Source organism: Mauremys reevesii, linkage group 23 (assembly GCF_016161935.1).
Source record: "Mauremys reevesii isolate NIE-2019 linkage group 23, ASM1616193v1, whole genome shotgun sequence".
Classification (NCBI taxonomy): domain Eukaryota; kingdom Metazoa; phylum Chordata; order Testudines; family Geoemydidae; genus Mauremys; species Mauremys reevesii.
In genome coordinates this window covers 6591380-6603834 of record NC_052645.1, presented here as the reverse complement: position 1 = coordinate 6603834, position 12455 = coordinate 6591380, and the positions used below count along the sequence as shown (strand labels likewise).

Sequence of the window (12455 nt, the reverse complement as noted above, 5' to 3'; positions counted from 1 at the left end):
CAAGGACTTGAGAGCCAGGGAGGGGTGAGGGGTCTGTCTCCTTCCTGGTGAGCTGTTCAGGAATCAGGAGTTCAGGGAGGATGGGACCAGCCCCGCCACTGAGCATTGTCCCAATCTAGAGAGACAATGACAAGTTGTGACCTGCAGGATACAAGCATCGTCCTGAGGGCAACAATCCCCTTCTAAAGCTCTGCGATCAATGAATCAGATATTCCACCCGCATACAATGTCTCAGCCCCCGGGGATGGGGAGGGGCTCATTAGCACAACACATGCACCCGCCCATTCATGCTGAGCTGCCTCCTTTCCCCACAGCACATTAACTACTGGATGGTGTCCAGGGTGTCGCGCGAGAGAGCCAGGGCCATTAGGAGCAGCGCAACCCTGCTCACCTCCATCATCACCCTCCCTGACTTCGACGTAAGTGGCCTCTGACCCCAGCTTCCTGACTCCAGGCGGGGGTGGGCTGGCTCCAAGGGGCTGTAGGATCTGCTGCTGCAGGGGCTGTGGGTTAGGAGTGATCCTCTTGGGGAGGCAGAGTCAGAGCAGAGAATGAGCCTGGCTTGAGTCAAGTTCTGGTCACCCTATGGCGAAGTGGCGACTCTCGCTTTTAAGGGGAGCCTGCTTCAGGTTCATGCCTTCCTGTCATCCTGGAGCAGCTGGGGAAGCAAATCCTCATGGAGGGCCCTGCCCACATCCCTGTGCTCCAGGCTTGCTTGCAGGCAGAGAAAATTAAGAGTCTAGCTCTAGCTCCTATCCTCTAGCATCTCCTGCCGAGGGGCTGAGGGGAAGGAGTCCTGGCCCAGGCGGGGACTGGGAGCTGACAGGAAAATGCTGATGGAGTCCCCTCTCTCTCTTCTGTCCATTAGAACTCAGCCGAATTCCCCGAGATGGGTCACCACGTGGCACAGCTGGCTCTGTCCATCGGTGACCCAGACAAGGACATCAGCCGGCAGGCCAGGGAGGTTTTCCGGCTCTACCAACTGTTGCTGCACCAGAGGGGTAAGGAACCCAGCTGGGAAATGGCCCCCGCTAGATGAGTGAGACCCCCGCAGTCAATTTGTCTCCAAGTGACCCCGGCTGGAGGACGAGTCTCTCTCTCTCTTTCTGTGTTCTACACCAGCCCCTGCAATTCTGTTGGGCCGGGCACACAGCGAGGACTCTGCCCACTGTGCAGCCACCAATGGGATTGGAAGGACACAAGCCCTGCAACCAGAATGACAAATGTGTGTGTGTCTCTTTCCCAGACCTGACCATCCACGAGGCCGAAGAGCTGTGGCTCCGAGACTGGCATGAGGACAGCAGGCTCCTCGGCTATAAAAACACAGCCAGGGTCGGGGAGGTAAGGCTGCTGTGCCAGGGCATGGCACAGCTCGGGCAGTGCGGGTGGCTGCCTCCTGGAGCCACTAGACCGAGTTGCCGTTCTAGTCCAGGATTTGGAGCCTGCTTCTGGGCAATTTGCTGAAGCCTCACGTCCGTTTGGTTTCAGGTCTTTGGAAAGTTATTCTCGGAGGGCAGAGGCGCTTCTTCCTGCGGACGGCAGTGCTGGCCATGCACAACCCCCGGCTGCGTGTCAGCCAGGCTGGGCTGCTCCTCACTTACTCCCTGCTGGGGCAAGCCCAGCAGCTGCTGGGGGACAAGGTGAGCAGCTGCATTAGTCTCCGGAGATTGGGGCGGGGCCCAGGCCTCATTCCCATCCTCCGGCCATTGGCCGGCATGGCAGCAAGGCGACTGGTGGGGAATGAAAGCGAGCAGGTGCTACTGGGAAGGGAGATGAATTCACCTCTATGGGCAGGAGGAGCAAGCTTGTCCCCGGAGCAGCTCCAGCCCAGCTCGTTACCAAGTATTGCCTCATCATGGACTTATGTTCTTGGGAAGGGCAGCAGAGTCCTCTAAGTGCCCTCTGCCAGCCTCTCCTGTCACCCGAGCCACCACCTGCGGCTTCAGCATTAGTGGCTGGGATGACTTGGGGAATGATCTCAACCTCCCCACATCCCACTTCACTGCTGCCAGAATCCCTCCTCCCGGCCGCGCTAGAGCCCTTCCCTGCCCAACCGGGGTGGGAGTGGAGGAGAGGGGTCTGAGAACTTGAGCCGTGGATTGGAGGTGGAACAGCTGTCAGGGGCACTGGGGGGAAGGTGGCAGGAGCTCATCCTACAAGCAGGGGAGTTGGCACTGGAGGTCACTAGAAAGGACAACAAGACTCCATTCTGGGGGTCAGGAGTGGGACTCCATCCCTCAGAGGTGGGCGGGTGCTGGGTGGAAATGCTGCTGGTCCCAGATGCCCTTAATCCCCGGATTCCGCAGCGGTGTCTGAGTCTCTGACGGGTCCTCGTTCCCTTGCAGCAGGAGGAGGTCACCTATAAGGTGACGCAACAACTGCACATCATCCACAACTTGCACCAAGTGCCTGAGGCGGTGCAGGAGCTCTGCCTTCGAGGCCACCAGCTACTCCCACTCCCTGTAAACGGGGAGTGTAGTGAGACTGAGTGGTCTCCCTCCGACTGGGAGAGCGAGAGACCCCCTACACGCCTCTTGGAGGCTGGGGCCTATATTGCCCCGCCCCCCTCGCCCTAAGAACTGGAGCGTGGCCGGAAGTATAAAAGGCCTGCCGTGCTGCACAGTTGGGGGAGAGCCTGCAAGAGAGGAGGACGCTCGGCCTGTTCTCCAGAGGCCCAGAGAGGATCCCGCTCCTGGCTGTTCCCGATCCCCAGGCGTGGACGAGGACTGGCCCGGAGTCCCCGCTGCGGTTTACCCCAAGGAGCCGGAAGAGGCCTGGAGGCCGCAGGTACCAAACCCTGGGGAGGCAGGAAGTAGCCCAGGGGCAGCCCTGGAGCAGCCGGCTGCAGAGCCCAGCACAGCTCAGTCGGCATGTTGCGGCCGGATCCCCGCCGACGCAGGGGCAGCCAAGGGCCCGCTTCCCCCTGCCACCCCATCCCAGGTGGCTGACCCCCTACGTGGTGCAAGGAGGCTCTAGCCCAGGACAGGAGCTCCCTTATCACTGACCTGGAGGGTGTTTGTTGGCTGGCCACCGGGGCCCCACCCAGGCTAGAGCCAGCCCTGTCAAGACTGTTTGCTCGCTGGCTGCTTGGTTCCACCCAGGCCGGAGCCACTCTGGCAGACTGTGCTGGGGGCTGACCACTTGAGCGACCCCAGCCCGGCAGGGCCGGCTCTACCATTTTTACCACCACAAGGAAAAACAAAAAGGCGGCTCGGACTGCTGCTGCCCAAACTGCTGAAGCTGCCCGGACTCTGCTGCCCCAGGAATGGCCGGATTGCCGCCCCTTAGCATGTGCCGCCCCAGGCACGTGCTGGCTCCGCTGGTGCCTGGAGCCGGCCCTGCAGCCCAGGCCGCAGCCTGGTAACGACAGTTGATGACTGTGGTGGGGTGACTGCCCCATGCCCATGCAAGAGGGCGCTTGAGTAGGCCAGAGCGGCTGTGAAGGCCGGCAGCCAATCAGAGAAGGGCCTACTGAAAGCTAATCAGGGCCGAGATTAGAGCCAGCCAATCAGGGCTAGGATAGGCCCTATATAAAGGCTGCCCAGGAGCACAGTAGGCAGTCTGTCCCAGAACTTCATGGAGGAAGGTGTGTCTCCAGAGCAGGAGACCAGCACCTCAGACTGAGCAGTACTGCACCTGGGCATGTGGTGGCCGAGACAAATTGCAACCAGCTCTTGAGACAAGGGGCTAGACTTTGGGGTTGTGGTTGGCCACTGAGGCAGGTGCAAGGACTGTTGCTAACCGCCCCCGCCGCCGCCCTTCACCCTCAAAAGGGGATGAGGATGAAGGACGCTGTCAAGCAGGGAGCAACACGGGTCCAGCCACCAACGGAGGACAAGAGATGGACAGGACACTGCCAGCAGAGGGCGCTCCCCATGGACTTGGACAGAGCAGTGCTGGGCAGACTCATGGGGAGCATAGTAGGGCTCCGGCCCAAGACCTGCCAGACTCCGGGCCCTGATAGAAAGGGCCTAGAGAGTGCGAGGGGCCGGAGGGGAAGTGGCCCAGGGACAGTTGGACAAAGGGAGAGCAGGGGGGCTGCCACTAGATGGTCCCTGGGTTGGGACCCAGAGTACTGGGCAGGCGTGGGTCCCCCCCTTCCCTCTTGTACTGCACCTGGCCATGTGGTGGCTGAGACAACTTCCAACGAGCCCTTGAGACAATGGGTTAGACTTTGGGGGCTGTGGTTGGCCACTGAGGCAGGTGCAAGGACTGTTGGTAATCCCTCCGGAAGGGGGTGAGCATGGACTAAGGGGCACTGCCAGAGAGCAGTGGCCTGTAGAAGGACACCGTCAAGTGGGGAGCAATGCGGGTCCAGACGCCAAGGGAGGACAAGAGACGGACAGGACACCGCCAGCAGAGCGCGCTTCCCATAGACTGAGCTAATTACCAGAGCGCCCAGTGGGAGGCGCCATGGTGATGAGCTCCAACCCCGTCACATGTGGTGGAGAATGCAGTCACGGGCGGACCGCCCTGATACTAGGGGCAAGAGCGAGGACTAAACAGATTGTGTCACATTGAGAGACTGAGACAAAATGGTGGAGAAAAGAGACTTCTATTGGAGGGCCTGGGTGGCTCAGCTCGCCGAGCAGCAGAGGGAGTTGTTCTGGCTGCTGCGGGGGTCGGCACCCAGGCCAAACGAGATCCGGCCCCATGGGCGAGAGGCCAGGGCTGGGAACTCTGAACTGCTTCGCCTGTAGGTGACGGGGACGCTACAGGAGGGAGTGTCCCTACTGGGAGGGGGCAGAGAGGCCCCACCCAGAAAAGGCACCCTCTGCTTGTTGGGTCTGAGGGGAGCCAGGGCACCTGAAGAGAGAGTGCCCCTACAGGACTGCCAAGGCCCGGGCCAGCCCAGAAGGAAGGGCCAGGGCCCAAACAAGCAGGAGTAGGGACGTGGCAGGTGGAAGACCCAGAAAGTGCTTCCACTGCCACAAAGAGGGACATTTAAAGAGGCACTGCCCCCTGAGGCAGAAAGGGGGAGTGTCTGAGACAAGGGCTCGGTCTGAGACCCCACCCAGGGAAGGGGTGGTGAAGACCGAGGCCCCTAGAGAGAAAGGGGCTGGGTAGAGAGGCCCCACCGAAATGAGGGAACCCACATAGGAGCCAGGAGGGCCAATGTGGGAACCCAAACAGAAGTAGGAACCGCGTAGGACCAGGGCGGTCCACAATGGGAACCCAGACCCTAGAGGTGCGGAGCAGGTTGCTCCAGACTGTGGAGGGTCTGCGAGAGGAAAGGGATGCCCTGCGGGCCCAGCTGTGAGGGAAGCTGGGGCGATAGGGACGCCCTTCCTTCCCCCCGTGAGCATTCTTAAGGGGGGGGGTGGTGGGGTGGCTGCCCCACCCCCATGTGAGAGGGGGCTAGAGTAGCCCAGAACGGCTGCATAGGCCGGCAGCCAATCAAGGAAGGGCCTACTGAGAGCCAATCAGGGCCGAGATTAGAGCCAGCCAATCAGGGTTAGGCTAGGTACTATATAATGGCTGCCCAGGAGCACAGCAGTCAGTCTGTCCCAGAACTTCATGGAGGAAGGTGTGTCTCCAGAGCAGGAGACCAGCACCTCAGACTGAGCAGTACTGCACCTGGGCATGTGGTGGCCGAGACAAATTGCAACCAGCTCTTGAGACAAGGGGCTAGACTTTGGGGTTGTGGTTGGCCACTGAGGCAGGTGCAAGGACTGTTGCTAACCGCCCCCGCCGCCGCCCTTCACCCTCAAAAGGGGATGAGGATGAAGGACGCTGTCAAGCAGGGAGCAACACGGGTCCAGCCACCAACGGAGGACAAGAGATGGACAGGACACTGCCAGCAGAGGGCGCTCCCCATGGACTGAGCTAATTCCCGGAGCGACCAGCGGGAGGTGCTGTGGTGGTGAGTTCCAACCCGGTCACAACCGTCCAGCCCTATTGTGGGCCCCTGGCTACCCTGCAGACTCTAGTCTGGACCGGAGTGGCCTCCCTCTGAGCGGGAGTGCGAGGGACCCCTACAGGGAACTAGTGGAAGGGGAAATGGAGCCCCCTGGCACTTACAGAAACTCGCTCCCCTCTCTGTGGAGCCGGGTCCTTCCCTCTGCTCCCCAAATTCCTTCATCTGAGGCTGGAGCTCTTTCCCTCACACCCACTCCCCACCCCCCTTTCCTTGGTCTACACCCCCTCCCATTCCCCCTGTGCCCAGGCAGAGCTCTCCCAGCCCCATATGATGCAGAAAGGCCCCTGTGTCAGGGCCACAGCCCCAGCCCCACTGGAGCCTGGAAAGCTCCACTTTTGAGGAGGTGGGAGTGGGACAGAGGCTCAGGGCTAGCTTCACCTCCTGCCCTTTATTGTCCCCTTGGCCCTTCTATGGGGTCTCTGGGTGTGAAAGGAATAGGAACCTCCTTCCCAACTATCTTCCAGGCCCTGGGATCTGGCACAGCTTCCCAGATGGGCGCATCCTGTACCGGAGCCACGTCAGGGGGCAGTGGGGACAGGTCACCTGGTCCTAGCAAAGCAAGCAATGCTGGCTCTCAAAGAGGCTTAGATGGAAGACCCCATTCCCTCATGGAGGTAAGAGCCATTTACTCCTTGGAGCCTGTGGGTCTCTTGGGGGAGAAATGGCATCCCCAGTGCATAGCCTGGCTGGGAGCTTCCCCCTTCTCTGGCTCCCAGCTCTGGGACAGAGACTTGTCCATCATCGTACCACCCTGGTTTTGTTCCTAGGAAGGGGCTCCCCAGAGACTTCCTTGAACCTGGACTCCTGAGAGCATTTCTGGCAGGAGACTCCAGCCCCTCGGGCACGAAGAGAGCATCGGGTAGTCTCGGTCGCCAGTTCCACTTCCCACAGCAGGGAAAACGAACCCATCAGCTCCCAGAATCCCAACTCTTTGACTTCCTTCCACTCAGCAGTGAGGTTTCTCCAGCCCCCTCACCACACCTGTCAGCCTCTGAATGTCAGAGTCACCAGAACGAGCAAACTCCAGTTCCAGGCAGTGGGGCCTGTGTGTATTCAGCCCCTCTGGAAACCAGGTCTGAAATGAGGAGCAAGGACCCCAGGCCAATAACAGTAGGAGTGGGCAGAGCAGGCCTGTAAGAGGGTGCTTTCCCCTGGGCTGCACAGCTTGGGACCTAGCCAAGTTGAGGATAGAACGAGCCCTAACTGAGAGGCAAAAGAGAGGCCAGGCCCTCCCCCTCGAGCGTCGCTTATTATAAATTTTCAAAACTGAATACAGTGGAGTCACATCTTACGCAGGGGTTAGGTTATAAGGTCAGGGGGTGTCAGGGTTGAATAGTTCTCCCATGGTCTCTCAGGAAGGGGACATACAAGGCCATAGAAAAGGCTACCAAGGCCAGCAAGGGCAAGGCCGAGCCAAAGTCAGGCTGAGGAAAAGCCCCGAAGGGACGGAGGAGCTTGTTTCGGTTAAAGACATTTTTGGACTTTTCGTTTGGGGTGATCGCGACCCAGGAAGGAGTGGAATAAAAGACGGTCACCTGGCTGAAGGGCTGAGTTCCCAGGCAAAAAGCTGCCAGAGTACCCTAGCGACTCTCAGCGGGGGCGCTAGCCCAGCAAGAAAGCTGTGAGACCAGCCTTGCCAGGAAGGGGCACCTCTCGGTGAGTGAACTCTGTTACAAGCCTGTTTCCATTATGGAAACAGCCTGGTATTGGAGAGTGCTGGGGATGGCCTATGGGAGAGGATGGCTGGAGGGGTCATACAGAAGGGGCAGCAGGGTGCAGTGATGAGAGCAGGGAACAGGTTATACAGCAGCACTGCCACTGAGTGGTAACGTGATCCTGGCCAGGTCACTCTCCCATCTGGTGCCTCACTTTCTCTATCTTTGAAATGAGGATCATCCTGTCCCACATGGAGAAAGTGTTTGATCCTCTGCTCTTGATTCCCAAATTCCTGCCCTCCTTTCCCCACACAGGCCTCTGCCCATGTTAGTGCCTGGGTCACCCTGCAACTGCAGGGTCTCATGTACAGTCTCCTGCCAGCAAACTGAAACCGCCCCTAGCTCCAGAATAGGAATTGCAGTTCCTGTGCGCTGCCCTGAATGGAGTCTAGACCATGGGCATGGGGAAGGCCAACGCTCACCTCCAGTTAGATCATCAACCTGCTCCTCTGTCCCAGGAGCAGGAAGGCCTCTGGTTCTTGCTCTCTTGGTAGCTGGAGCTGCTAAGTTAGGGGTGCGGTGGGCCATTGGGCCACCAGTGGTCAGGGCGGAGCAGTGTTTAACCAGTTACCAATCCATGAGAGGACCTTATGATGGACCTTATGATTGTACAGTTGATTCAATTGCTTATTCTTTGGGATTCAGAACCTCTGTTCTCCCTCAGAGGTGCCAGAACCCTGACTGTCAAATCTGTCTTTCAGGCTCTGTCCCAGCCTCTCACACAGATCCTGCAGCCAGCCCAGCTCATCCTGTCAAACCAAGCAACATGGGTCCCATTGAAGCTCAGGTAGAAGATCCCAGGCACCTCCTGGAGGTCAGAACCGTTCACTCGTCCTGCCACTTGGGGCTCTTGCAACAAACAGGGGATTCCTGCTACATATCCTGGTTGTAACCTCCCTGGCCACACAATAGCAGATCTTAAGGTGGCCATCCTGCAGCAAAAAAACTTCAGGACCAGACTTCAAAGAGAAACTGCTGAGCTCCAGTTCATCTGCAAATTTGACACCATCAGCTCAGGATTAAACAAAGACTGTGAATGGCTTGCCAACTACAGAAACAGTTTCTCCTCTCTTGGTTTTCACTCAACTGCTAGAACAGGGCCTCATCCTCCCTGATTGAACTAACCTCGTTATCTCTAGCTTGCTTCTTGCTTGCATATATAAACCTGCCCCTGGAAATTTCCACTACTTGCATCCGAAGAAGTGGGTATTCACCCAAAGCTCATGCTGCAAAACGTCTGTTAGTCTATAAGGTGCCACAGGATTCTTTGCTGCTTCTACAGAACCAGACTAACACGGCTACCCCTCTGACACTTAATATCCTGGTTGGGAGCTTTCCCTGTCCCCAGATCCCAGCCCTGGTACAGAGACCTCTTTCTCATCATGAAATCCTCATTTTATTCTCAGAGGAGGTGTCCAGGATCCTAGAGACTGTTTTCCGCTGCAGGAGGTTTGAGCGGGGAGAGATCACTCACTGTCAAGACCCAGGGGTCTTCAGCCCGGGTCTGCAGGGTTCATGGGAGCAGCCACACTCCAACCCTCCACCTGGAAACCTGTTGACAATTGCTTACCTAGGACCCATGAGGTTCAGCCCCAGTTTGAGGCTCCACTCCTGAGGTCCTATTGGAGGAGTCCCAGGAAAGCTCATTGGCCCCCGGCCCTGCTTAAGACAGCAGCAGGAACTGGAAGCTGACTGAACGCCAGGGCTGCTCCCTGTTCTGGACCATGTGCTGCCTGGTTCTGCTGCTGCTCCCCTGGCTTGATTTCCTGGCATCTGATTTGTGGTTGTGATCGCAAGTTTCTTTTGCTGATGATCTTTCAGTATCCTGACTCAGCTGACTCTCGACTCCTGTCATGTGAGTGTGGACTCTGGCTCTGACCAGTAGGTCTGGCTGCCCTTGACCCAGCCGTGACATTGACTTTTTTGTACAATTTCTCCAATGCCCTTTTCTGCTCTCCAGCAAGATGCACCAGTCCCTTGGCTCCCAAAGTCCTAGTTGCTGCTCAAGGGCTGAGGGGTAGTGCTTGCAGGAGTCTTAATAAAATGAGAGAAAAGTCTCCCCGACACAGTTTAATTGTGTTCTTATTTTCATGTTTGCAGAAGGTTACCAGATAGCAATTGTGAAAAAACAGGATGGGGTGAGGGTAATAGGCACCTATATAAGAAAAAGTCCCCACCCCAGCTGCTTTTCCGATGGGAATCTCCCTAGAGCAGAGGAGAAATCTGCTCTTCTCTTAGGATCAGTCTCCGCAGTAATTCCACCCACCCTGGCCGCAGCCCAGCTACTTTGTTCACCTAGGGTCAGGGACCACTTTGGAAGCCCTTAGCGTGTGGGTGGAGGTGGGAGCAGAGGCTGAAGCTGTAGCATTTTCCACCAAAGAACACCACCGTGTCTTTCTATGGTCCGGCTAGGGCTCGCCATCCGTCTTGGAGCTGAACCCCAGATGGGAGCTGATAGATTGTCCTTGGTGAGCCATGTTCTTGTGTGGGATGGAGCTGAGGGCCAGAGAGGGCCAGGAGCAGATGCATCACGCCTGGCCAGGACCGGGATAAACAGCCTGTAACACTAGGTGAGTCAAACTATGGCCACAATACAGCACCCTGGATATCCATGGGGACTTAATTTGGGCCCTTCACTACCAAGAGCACAACTCATTCCAACTTGAGTCATGATGGTGGTTACCCCTGCCAACCCTTCTGAGGTGGGTCAGTTTTATCCCTGTTAGCTGGGGCATCGCGATAGAAAGCAACTGGCTGTGAGGTCACACACAATGTCACTGACAGAGGCAGGAAGGAAGCGTGGTACTGATCCCAGTCCAGCTCCAACCACTAGACTCCACCCACTTCCAAAGTCAGAGAACCCAGGAGCCCTGACTCTGACAGCTCGGCCTTAAATGACATGACCAACCTCCCTCCCACTCAGGAAGCCATAGAAGGGACCATCTGCTGAGCTCCCCTTTGCAATGCCGCTGTCAGAGACTATCGCTGGTGGGTGCCAAGTGACTGAGCAGGGAACTCCTTGAGAGCCTCCTAGAGACTCACAGGTGTTTGACTGTGACCCTCAGGGAGCCGTGGGAAGAGACTCTCCTGCTCTAACAAAGGGTTTCTGTTCTCCTAGACAGGCAGCCCGTGAGTCCAGTTTGCAGAATGTGGAAGAGCCCTTTGGTGATGTTTTGGAGGATTCCCCACGTAGGTGGCAGCAGCTGCAGTGCCTGGGGTCCCCATGGGCCAAGCCTCCACTCCTGACACTCCAGGCTAATCTCCCCTGCTCTCAGCGGGGCTTGGCTTTAGCTGCTGGGCCTGCGTGCCTAGACAGAGGACTCAGGTATTTCCATCAGGCTGCTCAATGGCAAATGCAGCCACCCAAAGAGGTGAAGAAGAATGGAAGCGAAAGCACAAAGCTGGACCATCCGCTGAGCTGTTGCAATCAAGTGAGCAGAGCCGGGGAGAGAAGAGGGAGAACTCGAAGGTGGCTGGCGGCAGTAGGGAGGAGAAGCAGTTTGGGAGCCAAGAGAGTAGAAATAAATAGCTCATGACAAATACTGTGGCTTTGTCTTGTGTGGTGAAGGGTTGGAAAGGGGTCTCTTTACTGTCACGCTAAACTTTACAATAGCTGGATTCAGAGTAGCAGCCGTGTTAGTCTGTATCCACAAAAAGAACAGGAATCCTTGTGGCACCTTAGAGACTAACACATTTATTTGAGCATAAGTGCATTAGGGTTCACATACGTGAGCACGAGGAGGAACCTTTTGAGTTTTCTCCTTTCCTTACACTGATTTTACTAGAAAACAGACATCCTCACACCTTGTCAAACTGTCTATATAGGGCTATCTTGAGTATCACTACAAACATTTTTTCTCCTAATTAATTAGCCTCTTGGAGTTGGTAGGACAAGTGTGTGTGTGTGTGTGTGTGTACAAAAGCTTATGCTCAAATAAATGTTAGTCTCTCTAAGGTGCCGCAAGTTCGCCTGTTCTTTTTACTTCTTGTCCCCTTCACTTAAGGTGTGAGCATAAGTGCCTTAGTTGGTCAACTCCTGAACTGAAGTCTCTGCTTCTTCCCAGGGGTGGCTCTAGGCACCAGCAAAGCAAGCAGCTGCTTGGGGCAGCCCATTTGCAGGGGCGGCAGCTAGCAGGGATCGAGCCTGGGAGCTGAGAACCAACAGGGGGCCCTGGGAGCTGTAGTTCCTTGGTTAGCTCCCTGCCTATAGAACCAGCCCTGGAGCAGGGAAAGAACTACATTTCCCAGGATTCCCTTAGCCACTACCAACAGGAAAGCAGGGGAGGGAGTATGGTAGCTGAAACCTCATGCTGCAGCTTGAACTCACTGCTAGAGCGGGGTGGCACTGTGAATGGGGAACAAGTGTGCCCAAGAGGTAGAAGGCTTTGGCCCAGATATCCCCTTCAGAAGACATCCCCAGACTGGCTTAGGGATACTGGTGTGACCCCACCTTGCAGCCCCCAAAGAAGGAATTGGGGGATTAAATGGACAGTGCCCCCCTCTATCTGAAGCCTAGCAAGGGAGGTACGTGGATCCCACCAGAATTTAAAATGAAAAGTAAGGGAGGGGAGGCTCTACTGGACCTGGGCAGCTTCAGATACAGTACCAGGCACGTAGGAGGATTTCCACTTCTGAACCTTGGAAGCAGAAATTGACTTTTCCTTTCCAGTTTTAGCTAATATTCAGAAAAGGAATCTAGCACCTGCCTTCCAGATTTGAACATCTCAAAAGTCAGGAGTGCTCAAGCTCAGTTTGGGCAGCTGTTACTTCATTTCTCCCAAATCAAATATACTGACCCACTGTAACTTGCTGTAGATAAA

The 12455-nt window shown here is 56.6% G+C and overlaps 2 long non-coding RNA genes across 7 annotated transcripts; both read left to right on the top strand.

Annotated features, from left to right (window-relative positions):
- Positions 1-968: 968 nt before the first annotated feature.
- Positions 969-1510, top strand: LOC120389018. The gene is made up of 3 exons (XR_005590718.1): positions 969-1001; positions 1247-1341; positions 1489-1510. It is a non-coding gene; the product is annotated as an uncharacterized LOC120389018 (long non-coding RNA).
- Positions 1511-1513: 3 nt separating this feature from the next.
- LOC120389017 lies at positions 1514-11430 on the top strand. Of its 6 annotated transcripts, none has more exons than XR_005590716.1 (6): positions 1514-1640; positions 2346-5863; positions 6385-6534; positions 6688-7576; positions 10048-10205; positions 10758-11430. It is a non-coding gene; the product is annotated as an uncharacterized LOC120389017 (long non-coding RNA). The 6 variants fall into 6 exon arrangements; XR_005590714.1 differs by having other exon boundaries at positions 10754-11430; XR_005590717.1 differs by lacking the exons at positions 10048-10205; positions 10758-11430 and adding an exon at positions 8337-8649 and having other exon boundaries at positions 6688-7218; positions 7480-7576.
- Positions 11431-12455: the final 1025 nt, after the last annotated feature.